At 50.4% G+C, this 19,791-nt stretch overlaps 1 protein-coding gene across 1 annotated transcript in view; it reads right to left on the bottom strand.

Annotated features, from left to right (window-relative positions):
• Positions 1 to 19,791, bottom strand: part of SCAF8 (SR-related CTD associated factor 8) — a 948,526-nt gene that overhangs the window by 243,581 nt on the left and 685,154 nt on the right. The gene's annotated exons all lie outside the window — the stretch shown is intronic.

Raw genomic sequence — 19,791 nt, 5'->3', positions numbered from 1 at the left:
TGATGGTCGCTATGAGCGAATTTTGATCGACATACCGGGCATCTCTTGAATGGAGTTCTGTCCATGAGGCTAGGCCGCACGGCGCCGATAGGCCCAACGGCCCGCGTCGACGCACCGGAATGTAGCTGGTGATGTCGAAAAAAAATTGTTTGAAGTTTCTCGCTTCGAAAATGCAAAAAAGTATTTTCTAGCCGGAGCGGAAAACTTTCATCCGAACCCAGTGGCGTAAAAAAACAATCGGAGGATGGAGTCGATGACCATGCGCAGTATTGTCCAAGGGAGGAGTCACTTATCTCGTGACTACAAAGACTTCTTTTCAAGAAGACAACAACCTGCATTCATCTGAGCCCAACACCAGGTGGCGATCTATTGCTAAGTGTAGGATCTGCAGCTCATATGCCCCGAACATATGTGTTTACATTAGCAGCAAAGATTGATAGTCATTGTAGGAGAGTAGGGTCTGCAATCCTATGATAACCCAGATTTTTTGCTTTTGTTTCACTGGTTTACGACTTTCTCTGGCTGTGGGCCTGCCAATCAGACCCACAGCCTGGCTGTTCTCTTTCTAAATTCCAACATGTACCCTAGGTGAATTTACCAATTGGTACTGGGCCACCTTATCAGACCCTGTAACTCAGGGCATAGGTGTACCCAGGGCTGCCAGGGGCTGCAGCATGTATTATGCCACCCCTGGCTGGCCTCCTAAATTTGACACAACTGGCTGCATGACAGCTGGGGCAAAGTCGTGTAATCACCCTTTGCTGTAGGTGTAGTATACCTATACCTAACCCTAAAATGGACACACAGATTCCTATCAGTCACTCCTATGGCAGGCCTTGACAATCCTGAAGGCAGAGTGCTTGGAATCGTGTGAGATGGTGCTCTGGCATGAGCTGAGCCTGTCTGCAGCTTGCGGAACCAAGTCCTAATAGCTGTTCCATGATAACGCATACCATATACTCTTAAGCGCATTATAATCCTCGCGGTTAAATGCTAACTTTGGTATTGCTTTATCAAAACATGTCGAGTAAGGTGTCATACGAATTGGAATACTAACCCCTCGCCAATTCTGGCGACGGGGTTAGCATTCCACCCTTCTAGAGGGACACGACATGTATGTAACTGTGAACCCCGGTTAAAGTTAACTCGAGCCTCAGCTCCACAAAATGGATGCTGCCACCACAGACACGAGTCTGACCTCCTGCTGCTGGGAGTCCTTCCAGCGAGGGAGGCTTGGACAAAGGGTTTCCTGTCCGGGGCGGTGCTAGCACCGTCCCAGACATGGTTTTGTGTATCTGGGTAGGCAGGGCTTTTCAGGAAGGTGACTGCTGAGTGGCACCCCGGTGCTCAATACGCATAGGCCGGTCTGAACCAGTTCCAGGGGCACACCAGCCCCTGGCCTGGGGAAGTCCGGCATGGCAGAGGGGTGTAACCACCCCCCTACTAGTCCCACCCATAGGCAGGACCTAGTCACCGGGTCAGCCCCCTTTTTTAGTATAAAGATGGGAGCGGGCCCCCTGTTCAAATTAGATCATCTTTGGAATCAAGACACGACTTTCTTCGAAAGGACTTCAAGATTTCCTTCTTCAAGATTCTCCCTTGTGGCTAAGGAGTAGTCACCCTGCATCAAGCGGGCACCATCCTAAGAACACTGCGGTCTGCTGCAAGTCCTTCTTCACGAATCCGACGACCCAGCTCGACGAGACCCGGCTTCCCTGGCACCTCTGACCTCTACAGCAAAGCTGAGAACTGTGAGTGCGACGAGACCTCGAGGGACCGACGATCGCCAAGACTGCACGACTTCTTTGTAACAAGCCCACCGAGTCTTCCACTGGTGAGTGCTTTGGGGTCCGAGAAGCCCCAACCCTGAGCAGCTCCAGCACCGAAGATCAGCCCTCCAGCATCTCCACGATCTGCGTGGGGCCCTTCTGCTTTTGCGTGCTCACCGCGCTGTGTGGCTACTAGCCGGCTGGCTTGTGGCCTTCTGCACGATGCCCGACGACATCACTGCTGCTGGTCTGGTTGCTCCAGACTGGCCCTTGCTTCCTTCTTCAAGAGAGGCACCCCGGACCCTCCTGGTCCACTCCAGACGCCATTTTAGGTACACCGCGTGGGCTTGAATTTGCCAAGGCTTTGTTGCCCAATCCTGGGTCCAGCGACGCCGACAGCTTCAATCTTCGTGGGACAGCTCGCTCCTCCATCCTGGTCGCCGACAACGCCTCCTGGTCCGTGAGATCTCCGAGCACAGCGTCACCCACTCACCTAGTTGAGGTGGCTACCATCCGGTGCCCTCCTGGTGCCCACTGACTACTGGCTAGTAGTCTCGAACTTGGTCCTCTCTGCTTTCAGGTGTCATCTTCCATCGATCCAGGCTTGGATCCACCGAACTTTCTTCACTGGTCGCCTGCCAGCAACTTCTTTCTTCCAGGCTCCTGGTCCGTCAACGAGGATTCCCGACGTCCTTTGAGTCCTATGCAGCTGCAGCACCTGGGCTAGGTAACTTCGGCATTTCGGTGCCCCAGCATAGCCTCACTATCCAAGGGTCAGAATCCACTTTCGTTTTCCTCCTACCAGGTCGGGTTCGCCCGAGAACACTAACTTTGCAATTCCTAGCTACCATAGACTTTGTCCCGCATCACGCGTGAGAGTGCACACTCTGCACCCGAGACCCCTGGGTCTCCTAGAAGTAATCTAACGATTCTATAGTCAAGTCCTAGCGATTCCAAAGGCTATTAGTACTGTACTTACCTGCTAGTAATTTCGCATTCCACTTTCAGAGTATATGGTTTTCCGTGCCCCTCGGGCATTTGTATATACTGTGCTAACTTAAGTATTTTTGTAAGAGTTTTGGTTTGTGATTAGTACCCTGTCCTCATAAAGAGTACAGGGCTGTTGTGATTCTTAATAAATATCCTGTTTATTTTCATAACACTTGTGTGGTGTCCTTTCACTTGGTATTCAAGGGGTATATGTGTGGTAAACAGCTGGCTTAACACGCCCTCTCGAGTCTTTAGCCTTAGACTGCTCGTATCCACGCTACTAGGATAGCTGGTCTATAAGGTTGACTTACAACCAATCATCAATAAGGGTTGCTGGACTGATACATAGTGTTCACTAGAATAGTGAGCACTGCATATCAGGCCACCTTCTCACAGTCATGTTGCCAATAGTCAGTCAAGTCGAATATGCTAATTACCAGTATGCATCTGTTCTTGGCATGTAGGGATGCTGACATTCATATCTTGTGCATAGATCGCCGCCTAGTGTTGGGTCTGGATGATTGCACATTGTTGTCCTGGAAGAGTCTTCGAAGTATCTCGAGATAGGTGGCTCCTCCCCTGGACTACAGTGCGCATGGGCATCGACTCCATCCTCAGATTGTTTTTCGCCATTGTGGCAAGATGGAGTGTAACACCGTGAGTGATGACCATGCTAAGAGTAATTGCAAGTGCTGCAGCCGCTACAGGCGCCGGGGAGGAGGGCGGGCGATATGAATGTCAGCATCCCTACATGCCAAGAACAGATGCATACTGGTAAGTAGCATATTCGGTTTGAGGCATGTGGGCTGCTGAATTCATATCTTGTGCATAGAATACATAGCAGTCCCTCCATTAGCGGCGACCGCCTGTGCCAGCTGCAGCAGTTTGAAAAAGTGTCTTTAGAACAGCCTGCCCTACAGCTGCCTGCTGTTTGGAGTGCACGTCTACACAGTAGTGTTTTGTAAATGTGTGTGTGGTAGACCATGTGGCTGCTCTACATAAGTCTTCTAAAGGAATATTTCCAAGGAAAGCCATGGAGGCCCCCAACTTTCGTGTGGAGTGGGCCCCTTGGGGAATTGTTAATGTGGGCTTGGCTTTTTGATAGCAAATCTGAATGCACTTTGTAGGAGAGTAGGGTCTGCAATCCTATGATCACCCAGATTTTTTGCTTTTGTTTCACTGGTTTACGACTTTCTCTGGCTGTGGGCCTGCCAATCAGACCCACAGCCTGGCTGTTCTCTTTCTAAATTACTTCATGTACCCTAGGTGCATCTACCAATTGGTACTGGGCCACCTTATCAGACCCTGTAACTCAGGGCATAGGTGTACCCAGGGCTACCAGGGGCTGCAGCATGTATTATGCCACCCCTGGCTGGCCTCCTAAATTTGACACAACTGGCTGCATGACAGCTGGGGCAAAGTCGTGTAATCACCCTTTGCTGTAGGTGTAGTATACCTATACCTAACCCTAAAATGGACACACAGATTCCTATCAGTCACTCCTATGGCAGGCCTTGACAATCCTGAAGGCAGAGTGCTTGGAATCGTGTGAGATGGTGCTCTGGCATGAGCTGAGCCTGTCTACAGCTTGCGGAATCAAGTCCTAATAGCTGTTCCATGATATCGCATACCATATACTCTTAAGTGCATTATAATCCTCGCGGTTAAATGCTATCTTTGGTATTGCTTTATCAAAACATGTCGAGTAAGGTGTCATACGAATTGGAATACTAACCCCTCGCCAATTCTGGCGACGGGGTTAGCATTCCACCCTTCTAGAGGGACACGACATGTATGTAACTGTGAACCCCGGTTAAAGTTAACTGAAGCCTCAGCTCCACAAAATGGATGCTGCCACCACAGACACGAGTCTGACCCCCTGCAGCTGGGAGTCCTTCCAGCGAGGGGAGCCTGGACAAAGGGTTTCCTGTCAGGGGCGGTGCTAGCACCGTCCCAGACATGGTTTTGTGTATCCTGGGTAGGCAGGGCTTTACAGGAAGGTGACTGCTGAGTGGCACCCCGGTGCTCACTACGCATAGGCCGGTCTGAACCAGTTCCAGGGGCACACCAGCCCCTGGCCTGGGGAAGTCCGGCATGGCTGAGGGGTGTAACCACCCCCCACCTAGTCCCACCCATAGGCAGGACCTAGTCACCGGGTCAGCCCCCTTTTTTAGTATAAAGATGGGAGCGGGCCCCCTGTTAAAATTAGATCATCTTTGGAATCAAGATACCACTTTCTTCGAAAGGACTTCACGATTTCTTCTTCAAGATTCTCCCTTGTGGCTAAGGAGTAGTCACCCTGCATCCGCAGGCACCATCCTAAGGAACACTGCGGTCTGCTGCAAGTCCTTCATCACGAATCCGACGACCCAGCTCGACGAGACCCGGCTTCCCTGGCACCTCTGACCTCTACTCACCTCTACAGCCAAGCTGAGAACCGTGAGTGCGACGAGACCTCAAGGGACCGACGATCGCCAAGACTGCACGACATCTTTATTGCAAGCCCACCGAGTCTTCCACTGGTGAGTGCTTTGGGGTCCGAGAAGCCCCAACCCTGCGCAGCTCCAGCACCCAAGATCAGCCTCCCTGCATCTCCACGATCGGCGTGGGGCCCTTCTGCTGTTCGCTGTGCACCGCGTTGTTTGGCTACTAGCCGGCTGGCTTGTGGCCTTCTGAACGACGCCCGACGACAACTCTTCTGCTGGTCTGGTTGCTCCAGGCTGGCCCTTGCTTCCTTGTTCAAGAGAGGCACCCCGGACCCTCCTGGTCCACTCCAGACGCCATTTTAGGTCCACCGCGTGGGCTTGAATTTGCCAAGGCTTTGTTGCCCAATCCTGGGTCCAGCGACGCCGACAGCTTCTATCTTCGTGGGACAGCTCGATCCTCCATCCTGGTCGCCGACAACGCCTCCTGGTCCGTGAGATCTTCGAGTCAAGCGTCACCCACTCACCTAGTCGAGGTGGCTACCATCCGGTGCCCTCCTGGTGCCCACTGACTACTGGCTAGTAGTCTCGAACTTGGTCCCCTCTGCTTTCAGGTGTCATCTATCTTCAAGATCCAGGCTTGGATCCGACTGAACTTTCTTCACTGGTCACCGGCCAGCATCTTTTCTTCCGGCTCCTGGTCCGTCTACGAGGATTCCCGACGTCTTTTCAGACCTATGCAGCTGCAGCCCCTGGGCTAGGTAACTTCGGCATTTCGGTGCCCCAGCATAGCCTCACTATCCAAGGGTCAGAATCTACTTTCGTTTTCTCCCTACCAGGTCGGGTTCGCCCGAGAACACTAACTTTCTAATTCCTAGCTACCATAGACTTTTGTCCCGCATCTCGCGTGAGAGTGCACACACTGCACCCGAGTCCCCTAGGCCTCCTAGACGTAATCTAACGATTCCCTAGTCAAGTCCTAGCGATTCCAAAAGCTATTAGTACTGTACTTACCTGCTAGGAATTTCGCATTCCACTTTCAGAGTATATGGTTTTCCGTGCCCCTCGGGCATTTGTATATACTGTGCTAACTTAAGTATTTTTGTAAGAGTTTTGGTTTGTGCTTAGTACCCTGTCCTCATAAAGAGTACAGGGCTGTTGTGATCTTTAATAAATAACTGTTTATTTTCATAACACTTGTGTGGTGTCCTTTCACTGGGTATTCAAGGGGTATATGTGTGGTAAACAGCTGGCTTAACACGCCCTCTCGAGTCTTTAGCCTTAGACTGCTCGTATCCATGCTACTAGGATAGCTGGTCTATAAGGTTGACTTACAACCAATCATCAATAAGGGTTGCTGGACTGATACATAGTGTTCACTAGAATAGTGAGCACTGCATATCAGGCCACCTTCTCACATTGGTGAGCAGCGGTTGGGATTTGAGCTTGCTGTTGTTTTACCACACGTATCCTAAGAATATCTTGTTGAAAGATCACATAAGTACTGTTAGGTACACATAACTAAAGCTTAGAATACTCTGAGTTCTACTGAACCAGCTGTTGTAGCTCCTCAAGGCTTAGCACACCTTGGCTGCAACTCTTAGCAAGGGATCAGTAGGTAAACACATAGTGTAGGTAGGTGCATCACTTACACCACACTAGAAACAGTATGTCGGACAAAGGAGGAAACACTGAGGTTCCCCTTGTGTCAGTTGACCCTCCACAGGTCATCTCTTCAAGATATACTGCGCTTAGCTTCCATGAGTTACGACAAGTGTGTACCTCTAGGAAGATTAAGCAGGGGTCTAACCCCACAACTGCCTTTCTGATTGGTCTCTTAGAGACTCATGATGCAAGGAGGGCTGGTAACCCAGACCCTTCTAATTCAGATGGCAACATGCCCTCCTTACAGGGTCCCTTTGATGCCCAGGACCATCCTCTTCAGGCAGCAGATGATGCTGATGATGAGGATGATGATTTGGTATCAGGGGATGAGGCAGAAAAGGAACAGGTAGAAGTCAGCAGACTAACCAGGTCCAACTTAAGCAGACATGAGATGGGCACTAGGGGACCCTTGGGGCCACTCTCAGGTCAGCTTAACATTGGGAATGGACGAGATAGATCTCTATCAAGAGGCTCTATCAGATCCCTTCATACCAATGGCTCTCAACGTTCCTCTCAAAGGGGAATGACATCTCCCCAGAGGAGAATGTATGAAGCTAAGGAAAAGGCAGCCAATCTGAGGATTGAAAGGGAAGAACTTGCCCTGGCCAAAGAGAGGCTTGCCTTTGCTAGAGAGCAACAATTGAGTGGGACAGTCCCCACTGGTGGCAGCATTGTACCTAGCAATAGGGAAAGGAGTTTTGATACAAAACACCTTGGTAAGATAGTGCCCCCCTTTAAACAAGGGGATGACATCCACAAATGGATTACTGCTTTGGAGAGGGCCTGCACTGTGCAAGGTGTTCCCCCAAGTCAGTGGGCAGCTATCTTGTGGCTCTCCTTTGAGGGTAAAGGAAGAGACAAGCTCCTCACCACAAGGGTGGAGGATGCTAATGATTACCAAGTCTTGAAAAATGCACTGGTTGATGGGTTTGGCCTAACCACTGAGCAGTACAGGGTGCTGTTCAGGGATACCCAGAAAACTCAGTCTCAAGATTGGGCTGACTTTGTAGATTGTGCCACTAAGGCTTTTGAGGGCTGGTTGCTGGGCAGTAAGGTTACTGATTATAAAGGATTGTACAATTTGATGATGAGAGAGCAAATTTTAAACAATTGTCAGAACCAGTTGTTGCATCAGCATCTTGTTGACTCAGATCTGACCTCTCCCCAAGAATTGGGAAAGAAGGCAGACAGATGGGTTAGAACAAGAGTTAAACAGAACCAGGGCCAGAATCAAGGTGGTCAGAAGAAAGCAGACCAGAAGGGTAAGGAGTCGAAAGGGGAACAAAATGACCAGAAGTCTTCGACAGGTCCCCAACAACCCAAAGAGGGTGGGGGTCAGGCTCCCCAAAAGAAGAAAGAAGGCCAATCTAAAAGGTGGTGCCAATACTGCAAAAGTAAAACTCACTGGTTTAGTGAGTGCACCAAGAAAGGAGGAGGGCAGACTCCTGCCACTGCAGCCCCTAAGGCACCTGTGCCCCCTAGTACAGCCAGCAGTGGTAGTGCACCTCCCAAGGGTTTAGTAGGGTTAACCCTGGGTTCTGAGGGGAGTGACAACTTAGTTGGCACCCTCACTCAGGCTGTCCTTGTCAGTACAGGGGATATGGATATGTCCCCTGACATAAGTCCCAATACTTTGGGCAAATACAGACAGACACCTTTTATTAATGGAAAAATGGCTCAGGCCTATAGGGACACTTGTGCCAGTGTCACAATGGTGACACCTAGCTTTGTGGACCCTGGACAGATCATGCCAGGTACAGAATTCCTGGTGACCAATGCAAGCAATGTCACTACCAATCATAGTATGGCAATTGTAGCTTTCTCCTGGGGAGGGGTAACTGGCCACAAGAAGGTTGTAGTTAGTTCAGACCTCCCAGTGGATTGTTTGTTGGGCAATGATTTGGAGTCATCACAATGGTCAGAAGTGGAGCAGAGGACTCATCTGGAAATGTTAGGTTTGCCAGCACATGTGTTTGCTGTGACTAGGTCACAGGCCAGAAGATGCCCCACTGAACAGGTGCTGGATCCTGGAACAATGGACCAGACACCTTCCAAGAAAAAGAGCAGTAGGGTTAAGGCTGTGCCTTCCCCCTTGCCCCAGGTTGTGGATCAAGTCTCAGAGGAGGCTGACCTGCAGGAATTGAGGGAAACTGAGCCTAGAGAGTTTGAACTTGATCAAGTTGAATTCTTGGGGTCAGGGGGACCCTCAAGGGAAGACCTGGGGAAGGACCAGTTAGGCTGCCCTTCTCTTGAACCCCTCAGACAGCAGGCTGCTGCTGAGGCTGCTGGGAACGCCACAGGTACCCACAAGGTATACTGGGAAGATGGACTCCTGTACACTGAGTCAAGAGACCCCAAGCCTGGCATGACCAGGAGGCTGGTTGTACCCTTGTCTCAGAGAGGTTTCCTACTTACCTTGGCCCATGAGATTCCCTTAGCAGGACACTTAGGCCAGACAAAGACTTGGGACAGGCTTGTCTCACACTTTCACTGGCCTCACATGAATGAGGATACCAAGGAGTTTTGTCGCTCCTGTGTCACTTGCCAAGCCAGTGGTAAGTCAGGTGGCACAACAAAGGCCCCCCTTATACCAATGCCTGTGGTGGGGGTGCCCTTTGAAAGAGTGGGGATTGACATTGTTGGTCCAATGGAACCCCAGACAGCATCAGGGCACAAGTTTATACTGGTGGTAGTGGATCATGCCACCAGGTATCCTGAAGCTATTCCACTTAGGACCACCACAGCCCCTGTGGTGGCAAGGGCCCTAGTTGGAGTGTTCTCCAGAGTGGGCTTCCCTAAGGAGGTTGTCTCTGACAGAGGTGCAAACTTCATGTCAAGCTATTTAACTGCTATGTGGAAGGAGTGTGGTGTCAATTACAAATTCACTACACCCTATCACCCACAATGCAATGGGCTTGTTGAAAGGTTCAACAGGACCCTAAAAGGGATGATTCATGGACTACCTGAAACACTCAGGCGTAGATGGGATGTCCTGATGCCCTGCCTTCTGTTTGCTTACAGAGAGGTCCCACAAAAGGGGGTTGGCTACAGCCCTTTTGAACTTTTGTATGGGCATCCTGTGAGAGGCCCCTTGTGTTTGGTGAAGGAAGGATGGGAGAGACCTCTCAAAAAGCCTGCAACCAACATAATGGACTATGTACTTGGTCTCCGCTCCAGGATGGCTGAGTATATGGAGAAGGCATCAGAAAACCTTAAGGCCAGTCAAGAACTTCAAAAAGCTTGGCATGACCAAAAGGCTGTCCTGACTGTTTATCAGCCTGGACAGAAGGTGTGGGTGCTGGAGCCAGTGGCCCCAGCAGCACTCAAAGACAAATGGTCTGGGCCCCACACAATCCTTGAGCAAAAGGGAGAGGTCACCTACCTGGTGGACCTTGGAACTCCCAGGAGTCCCCATAGGGTACTCCATGTCAACAGGCTCAAAGCATATGTCGACAGGAAGGACATGAGCTTGCTCATGGCCATAGATGAGGGACAGGAGGAAGAGAGTGACCCTCTCCCAGACCTGCTCACTCAGAATCCTGATGATGGGTCAGTAGATGGTGTTGTCTTTTGTGGCAGCCTCTCTGAACATCAGCAGAAAGACTGTAAACAGGTTCTTCAGTCTTTCAGACATATGTTCTCTCTGACACCCAGTCAGACCAATTGGTGTACCCATGAGGTTGACACTGGTGACAGCCTGCCAGTCAAGAGTAAAATCTACAGGCAGCCTGATCATGTTAGAGACTGCATAAAAACTGAAGTGCAGAAAATGTTGGAATTGGGAGTCATTGAACCCTCAGATAGCCCTTGGGCTAGTCCAGTAGTTCTAGTGCCAAAACCTCACACCCAAGATGGTAAGAGAGAGATGAGGTTTTGCGTAGACTACAGGGGTCTCAATGCAGTCACTAAGACTGATGCCCATCCAATACCAAGGGCAGATGAACTTATAGATAGATTGGCTTCTGCCAACTACTTAAGTACATTTGACTTAACAGCTGGGTATTGGCAAATCAGGTTAGCTGAGGATGCCAAACCCAAAACAGCATTTTCAACCCCTGGTGGGCATTATCAATTTGTGGTAATGCCCTTTGGTCTGAAAAATGCACCTGCCACCTTCCAAAGGTTGGTGAATCAAGTCCTTACTGGGCTGGATGACTTCTGTGCAGCATATCTAGATGATATTGCTGTCTTTAGCTCCACCTGGGAGGATCACCTGGTCCACCTGAGGAAAGTGTTAGAGGCTCTGCAAGCAGCAGGCCTCACTATCAAGGCCACCAAGTGCCAGATAGGGCAGACACAGGTTGTATACCTGGGCCACCTTGTAGGTGGAGGCCAGGTTCAGCCACTGGAGAGCAAAATACAGTCAATCAGGGACTGGGCTCCTCCAACCACCCAGACTCAGGTTCGAGCTTTCTTGGGCCTGACTGGATACTACAGAAAATTTGTCAGGAACTATGGTTCCATTGTGACACCATTAAATGAACTGACAAGTAAGAAAATGCCAAAAAAGGTTCAGTGGACAGCAGGCTGTCAAAAAGCATTCGATGACCTAAAGCAGGCCATGTGCACAGCACCTATCCTTAAGAGTCCAGACTACTCCAAACCATTCATTGTCCAAACAGATGCTTCTGAGTTGGGTGTGGGAGCTGTTCTTTCTCAACTGAATTTTGATGGTCAGGATCAGCCCATTGCTTTTATAAGCAGAAGGCTGACCCCCAGAGAGAAGAATTGGTCAGCTATTGAGAGGGAGGCCTTTGCTGTGGTTTGGGCCCTGAAGAAGCTGAGGCCATACTTGTTTGGCACTCACTTCAAGATTCAGACCGACCATAAGCCCCTCTTGTGGCTAAATCAGATGAAGGGTGAAAACCCCAAACTGCTTAGGTGGTCCATTTCCCTACAGGGGATGGACTTTACAGTGGAACATAGACCTGGTACTGATCATGGCAATGCCGATGGGCTCTCCAGATATTTCCACTTAGAACAAGAAGACTCACCTGGTCAAGGTTAGCTTATTGTCCCAAAGTTTGGGGGGGGGGTCATGTAGGAGAGTAGGGTCTGCAATCCTATGATCACCCAGATTTTTTGCTTTTGTTTCACTGGTTTACGACTTTCTCTGGCTGTGGGCCTGCCAATCAGACCCACAGCCTGGCTGTTCTCTTTCTAAATTACTTCATGTACCCTAGGTGCATCTACCAATTGGTACTGGGCCACCTTATCAGACCCTGTAACTCAGGGCATAGGTGTACCCAGGGCTACCAGGGGCTGCAGCATGTATTATGCCACCCCTGGCTGGCCTCCTAAATTTGACACAACTGGCTGCATGACAGCTGGGGCAAAGTCGTGTAATCACCCTTTGCTGTAGGTGTAGTATACCTATACCTAACCCTAAAATGGACACACAGATTCCTATCAGTCACTCCTATGGCAGGCCTTGACAATCCTGAAGGCAGAGTGCTTGGAATCGTGTGAGATGGTGCTCTGGCATGAGCTGAGCCTGTCTACAGCTTGCGGAATCAAGTCCTAATAGCTGTTCCATGATATCGCATACCATATACTCTTAAGTGCATTATAATCCTCGCGGTTAAATGCTATCTTTGGTATTGCTTTATCAAAACATGTCGAGTAAGGTGTCATACGAATTGGAATACTAACCCCTCGCCAATTCTGGCGACGGGGTTAGCATTCCACCCTTCTAGAGGGACACGACATGTATGTAACTGTGAACCCCGGTTAAAGTTAACTGAAGCCTCAGCTCCACAAAATGGATGCTGCCACCACAGACACGAGTCTGACCCCCTGCAGCTGGGAGTCCTTCCAGCGAGGGGAGCCTGGACAAAGGGTTTCCTGTCAGGGGCGGTGCTAGCACCGTCCCAGACATGGTTTTGTGTATCCTGGGTAGGCAGGGCTTTACAGGAAGGTGACTGCTGAGTGGCACCCCGGTGCTCACTACGCATAGGCCGGTCTGAACCAGTTCCAGGGGCACACCAGCCCCTGGCCTGGGGAAGTCCGGCATGGCTGAGGGGTGTAACCACCCCCCACCTAGTCCCACCCATAGGCAGGACCTAGTCACCGGGTCAGCCCCCTTTTTTAGTATAAAGATGGGAGCGGGCCCCCTGTTAAAATTAGATCATCTTTGGAATCAAGATACCACTTTCTTCGAAAGGACTTCACGATTTCTTCTTCAAGATTCTCCCTTGTGGCTAAGGAGTAGTCACCCTGCATCCGCAGGCACCATCCTAAGGAACACTGCGGTCTGCTGCAAGTCCTTCATCACGAATCCGACGACCCAGCTCGACGAGACCCGGCTTCCCTGGCACCTCTGACCTCTACTCACCTCTACAGCCAAGCTGAGAACCGTGAGTGCGACGAGACCTCAAGGGACCGACGATCGCCAAGACTGCACGACATCTTTATTGCAAGCCCACCGAGTCTTCCACTGGTGAGTGCTTTGGGGTCCGAGAAGCCCCAACCCTGCGCAGCTCCAGCACCCAAGATCAGCCTCCCTGCATCTCCACGATCGGCGTGGGGCCCTTCTGCTGTTCGCTGTGCACCGCGTTGTTTGGCTACTAGCCGGCTGGCTTGTGGCCTTCTGAACGACGCCCGACGACAACTCTTCTGCTGGTCTGGTTGCTCCAGGCTGGCCCTTGCTTCCTTGTTCAAGAGAGGCACCCCGGACCCTCCTGGTCCACTCCAGACGCCATTTTAGGTCCACCGCGTGGGCTTGAATTTGCCAAGGCTTTGTTGCCCAATCCTGGGTCCAGCGACGCCGACAGCTTCTATCTTCGTGGGACAGCTCGATCCTCCATCCTGGTCGCCGACAACGCCTCCTGGTCCGTGAGATCTTCGAGTCAAGCGTCACCCACTCACCTAGTCGAGGTGGCTACCATCCGGTGCCCTCCTGGTGCCCACTGACTACTGGCTAGTAGTCTCGAACTTGGTCCCCTCTGCTTTCAGGTGTCATCTATCTTCAAGATCCAGGCTTGGATCCGACTGAACTTTCTTCACTGGTCACCGGCCAGCATCTTTTCTTCCGGCTCCTGGTCCGTCTACGAGGATTCCCGACGTCTTTTCAGACCTATGCAGCTGCAGCCCCTGGGCTAGGTAACTTCGGCATTTCGGTGCCCCAGCATAGCCTCACTATCCAAGGGTCAGAATCTACTTTCGTTTTCTCCCTACCAGGTCGGGTTCGCCCGAGAACACTAACTTTCTAATTCCTAGCTACCATAGACTTTTGTCCCGCATCTCGCGTGAGAGTGCACACACTGCACCCGAGTCCCCTAGGCCTCCTAGACGTAATCTAACGATTCCCTAGTCAAGTCCTAGCGATTCCAAAAGCTATTAGTACTGTACTTACCTGCTAGGAATTTCGCATTCCACTTTCAGAGTATATGGTTTTCCGTGCCCCTCGGGCATTTGTATATACTGTGCTAACTTAAGTATTTTTGTAAGAGTTTTGGTTTGTGCTTAGTACCCTGTCCTCATAAAGAGTACAGGGCTGTTGTGATCTTTAATAAATAACTGTTTATTTTCATAACACTTGTGTGGTGTCCTTTCACTGGGTATTCAAGGGGTATATGTGTGGTAAACAGCTGGCTTAACACGCCCTCTCGAGTCTTTAGCCTTAGACTGCTCGTATCCATGCTACTAGGATAGCTGGTCTATAAGGTTGACTTACAACCAATCATCAATAAGGGTTGCTGGACTGATACATAGTGTTCACTAGAATAGTGAGCACTGCATATCAGGCCACCTTCTCACACACTTAACGATCCACCTGGCTATACCTGCTTTGGAAATGGGGTTGCCTTTGTGTTGTGGCGAAAAGGCAACAAACAGTTGTTTTGTTTTCCGAAAATCTTTTGTCCTATCAATGTAGTACATTAGAGCCCTTTTGACGTCTAGTATGTGGAGCATTCACTCCGCCACTGACTCTGGATTTTGGAAGAACACAGGCAGTTCTATAGTCTGATTGATATGGAACTGTGAAACCACTTTAGGAAGAAACTTGGGGTTAGTGCGTAGTACCACCCTGTTTGAGTGAATCTGGATGAATGGCTCTTGGATAGTTAGTGCCTGGAGTTCACTAACGCGTCGCAGCGATGTGATTGCTATCAGGAAAGCCACTTTCCACGTCAAGAACTGAATCTCGCATGAGTGTAGAAGCTCAAAAGGTGGACCCATCAGCCTGGTGAGGACCACATTTAGGTTCCATTCAGGAGCTGGTGGGGTCCGGGGAGGAATAACTCGTTTGAGTCCCTCCAGAAAAGCTTTAATGGCAGGCACTCTGAAGAGTGAGAGGTGCTGCCTGTTTTGTAGATAAGCTGCCATTGCGGACAAATGTATACGAATGGAAGCATAGGCCAGATTGCATTTGTATAGATGCAACAGATAACAAATTATGTTTTGAGTAGATGGGTCTAGCGGGTTGATGTTGTGGTCAACACAATAAATGACAAACGGCTTCCATTTTGCCGCATAACATGCTCTGGTGGTGGGCTTTCTTGCCTCTTATGATATCTATACAGTCGGGAGGCAAGTTGAGGTAGCCAAATTTTAAGACGTCAGGAGCCAGATCGCCAGGTTGAGCTGTTGCGGATCTGGATGCTGAATGTCGCCATGGCTCTGCGTCAAAAGCATGGGTGTGAGGTGCAGCCTTTGATGCGGTACCACGGATAGTTCTAGAAACGTGGTGTACCATGGTTGGCGTGCCCACGTCGGAGCAACCAGGATGAGTGTCATCGAGTGTTGCCTCAGCTTGCGTGCCACCAGCGGTATTAGAGGTGCTGGGGGAAAAGCGTACGCAAATCTGCCTGACCAGTTCATCCAGATCGCATTGCCTTGCGACTGTGGGTGTGGGAACCTGGCGGCGAAGCTTTGGCATTTTGCATTCTCCTTTGTGGCGAATAGGTCTATCTCTGGATGACCCCACTGCTGGAAGTACGGGTGGAGTACTGATGGGTGTATCTCCCACTCGTGCATTTGGTGGCTGTATCTGCTGAGCAGGTCCGCCATCTGATTGTCCTTGCCTGGGAGGTGTTCCGCCATGAGGAAGATATTCCTCTGAATGGCCCACTTCCACATGCTCTGAGCCAGATGAGACAACTGTGGAGAGTGTGTACCTCCCTGCTTCTGAATGTAGTACATGGCCGTCATGTTGTCCGTCCGGATCAACACGACTTTGTTGCACTGATGTATTTTGAATGCCTTCATCGCCATGAAGATAGCCATCAGTTCAAGAAGGTTGATGTGCATCTTCTTCTGCTGCGTTGTCCTTAGTCCCTGTACTGTGTAATGGAGTACATGAGCTCCCCATCCCTGGAGAGATGCGTCCGTTTTCAGAATAATCTGTGGCACAGGCTCCTGGAACGGTCGGCCCTTGCAAAGGTTTTGTGGATTCCACCAATGCAAAGAGTTGTATGCACGACCGGTCACCAACACTAGGTCTTTCAACTGCCTGTGAGCCTGATTCCACTGACGTGCTAAGCACTCCTGAAGCGGACGCATATGTAGTCTCGCGTGCGGGTCTATGAAGATGCAGGTGGCCATCATGCCTATCAACTGCATGAACACTCGTGCCGGAAGAGTGTTGTGGTCTGAATTTTTGTATCAGCAACTGGATGCTGTTGATCCTCACTGAATTTGGCTGTGCTTTGGCTGCCAGAGTGTCTATTGTCGCGCCCAGATACTGCTGTACGTGGGCAGGTTGTAGGTGGGACTTGGATAATTCAGTCAGAATCCCAGATCGTGAAGAAGGTGAATGGTGTGGGACATGTGGGCGGCACACTGCTGGGCTGACTTAGCTTGGATAAGCCAGTCCAGATAAGGGTAAACGTGAACGTTCTGTCGCCGTAGGTGTGCAGCCACTGTCGCCAGGCACTTTGTAAACACCCTGGGTGCCGTCGTCGCTCCGAAAGGGAGGACCTTGAACTGGTAATGCTGATTCTGAATGGTGAACCTAAGGTATTTTCTGTGTGACGGGTGTAGCGGAATATGAAAGTATGAATCCTTCAGATCTAATGTTACGAGGAAATCTGCCTGACTGAGCAACGGTAGAACCTGCTGCAATGTTAGCATGTGAAAGTGTTCTGATAAAATGTACTGGTTTAGGGGTCTGAGGGACCCGTCCTTTTTTGGGTTCAAGAAGTACAGTGAGTACACTCCTGTACCTCTTTCTTCCACAGGCACGAGCTCTATTGCTCCTTTTTGCAGCATGACAAGTACCCCCTGCTGCAATAAGTGCAAATGCTCTGTGGACATAGGACGGTGTCTTGGGGCTATGTTGGGTGGAGTGGATGTTAACTCCAGACAATAACCGTACTGGATAAGTTTCCTGACCCACCTGTCTGTTGTGAGGGTTTTCCAGACCGGCAGGAACTGTTGTAGTCTCCCCCCGACAGGTGTTGATTGGTCGGGGGGCAGTGACAAGGCGTCACTGTTTGTTAGTGGCGGAGGATCGGGAGCTGTTGTTTCCACGACCTCTGCCCTTGGCGCTGTTTCCACGATAGCCACCTCTACCTTGTTTGGTGTAGGTGGTCAGCGCGCCACCTTTATTGTACTGTGTTTGCTGGGACATTTGGCCTCTGGAAACTCCTCTTTTGTTTGAGCGACGAAAAGAACATCCCCTGAACTGTTGCGACTGGAGAGCCCCAATAGACTTTGCAGTCTGTGTCCTTTTTGATTTTTTCCAAGGTGGTGTCCACCTCTGGTCCAAACAAGTGATCAGGGTTTACCGGCTGATTCAGTATGGTGGTCTGTATCTCTGGCTTGAAGCCGGAGATTCTCAGCCAGGCATGTCGCCGCAACATCACACTTGTGTTAACGGCCCTGGCCGCGGTGTCTGCTGCGTCCAGTGCACACTTGATAGAAGCATTTGATATAAGCTTCCCTTCCTGTATGAGCATCTCTGCAGCTTCCTTATATTCATCTGGCAAGTGTTGTAACAGGGTCTCAAGTGTATCGTAATGGGCCCTGCCTGTCATATCTGGCTAAGAGTGCCTGAGTGTTGGAAATGCGCCAGATATTGGCCGCTTGAGCTGCCACCCTTTTCCCTGATGCTTCTAACACTTTAGATTCTTTGTCAGGGGGAGGAGCATCACCCGTTGTTTGAGAGTTCGCCCTCTTTCGGGCATTGGAAACAACCAGAGAGTCCAACGGCAACTGTCCCTTGATGTAGGTAGGGTCCCCAGGCGCTGGTTTGTACTTTTTCTCAATTCTGGGGTGAATCACCTTGGCCCTCGTGGGCTCTTTAAAAATGTCTCCAGCATGTTTTAAGACACCCTTTAGCATTAGCAGAGTCTTGACAGTTATTTCTGAGGCGGAATAGGTGTCAAACAAAAAATCCACTTCAATAGGGTCAGCATGGAGCTGGACATCATGATTTTTGGCAGCCCTCTCAATGAGTGCATTAAACACCGCTGAGTCCTCAGTAGGTGATGTTTTAACAGCATACACCTGAGTGTCTGGGGCAGTGTGTGGATCTCCTGGGTCAGCAGCATCTGCCCATGGTTCATTGTGATCTTCAGGATCAGTGTCGATAGGATAGTTGTACTCCTCATCGTCACCTTCCCTGGCTCTACATCCGAGTAAGCTGGTGAGATGGGATCAGCTTCTCGGTCATGTGGTGATATAGGTTCAACGAGAGCGGGTGATTTAGTTGAATCCTTTTTTAATGGAATTTTATATGACTCCATAGGCTGTTCCGGTGCGATCTTTCGTTTGTAAATCGAAAGTCTACCCGTGTAGGCGTCGATGAATCGTTCAGACTGCTCTTCAAGCGGGGGCTGTCGATGCTTTGTGACCACCACCGCAGTTGTGGGCTTCGGCCCGTGGGCGCCTTTTTGGACGCTTCGACGGCCGTCTTAGGGGCGAAGGCCTTAGGTCCCACCTTCGGTGGAAGCGTGAACTGGATGGGCGCCGATGTTTTTTTGAGGTTACTGGTAGGCTTTGTAGGCGGAGTATCCTTAGGTCCGACAGTGGAAGCCTTCTCCTTAATTCGCTTCAGCGATTCCGACACCTGCTTCGAGAAGGAGGCGGACGGCTGGGTCGATTCGACGGGTTCCTTCGAGCCACCGCTAGGCGTGGACTTGAGGTTTGTACCGCTTCTAGCCTTGTCTGGTTGACGCGCAGGATCGAGAACCTTTTGAGCTCCGAGTCCTTCGTCTGTGTCGACGGCCCTCGGCGCCGATTTTTTCGTGTCGACGCCCTTGACCAGTGTTTTTGGTGTCCCAGTCTTCGGCTCGACACCTTTAGAAACCTCACCGGGTCGATGACACCTGTATGCTTCGTCGGTGCCGATAGTTCAGAGGACTTCGAGCCGACCATAGCAATGCGTACTTTTGGTTTCGCCGCCAGTGCTTTCCGTTGCGTAGACACCGATGCTTTCTCTTTCGGTTTCGATCGGTCAACCTGCGGCTTCTTAGAAGTGTCCGAAGCCGGGCCTTGAGGCGAGGCTGTAGAACTCATTGAAAGATGTTGGGTAAGTCCATGTGGCGATCCCTCAACCTGAGCCTTATTAAGTGTCTCGCTTCCCGTACCAACGGTTGGGACCAGCTCCTCACTTGAGCTGTCTTTCACGGCCCCATCGTCGTCTCCTACCTTGTCGACGACGTCTTCAGTATCGAGCATTTCAACATCAGCATTGTAGCTGGAGCTGGAACAGAACTGGGCACTGAACGCAAGACAATACCGACGATAACTAAAGGCCTTTTGACCAAAAAGAAAGTTTTTGATTGATTCCGAACTTGAGTTAACACCTATCTCGAGATACTTCGAAGACTCTTCCAGGACAACAATGTGCAATCATCCCGACTCAACATCTATGCACAAGATATGAATTCAGCGGCCCACATGCCTCGAACACTAGGGAACTATGATAAGACCCTCATTATTAAGTCTGTTTGTCCACGTTTTGTTGGATGGACAACTTATTATACTTAATTTAAAGT

The sequence above is a fragment of the Lissotriton vulgaris genome, chromosome 6 (genome assembly GCF_964263255.1).
Source record: "Lissotriton vulgaris chromosome 6, aLisVul1.2, whole genome shotgun sequence".
In the NCBI taxonomy this organism is placed as follows: Eukaryota; Metazoa; Chordata; class Amphibia; order Caudata; family Salamandridae; genus Lissotriton; species Lissotriton vulgaris.
Note: the sequence above shows the minus strand (reverse complement) of the source record. Positions and strands in the feature narration are given on the sequence as shown.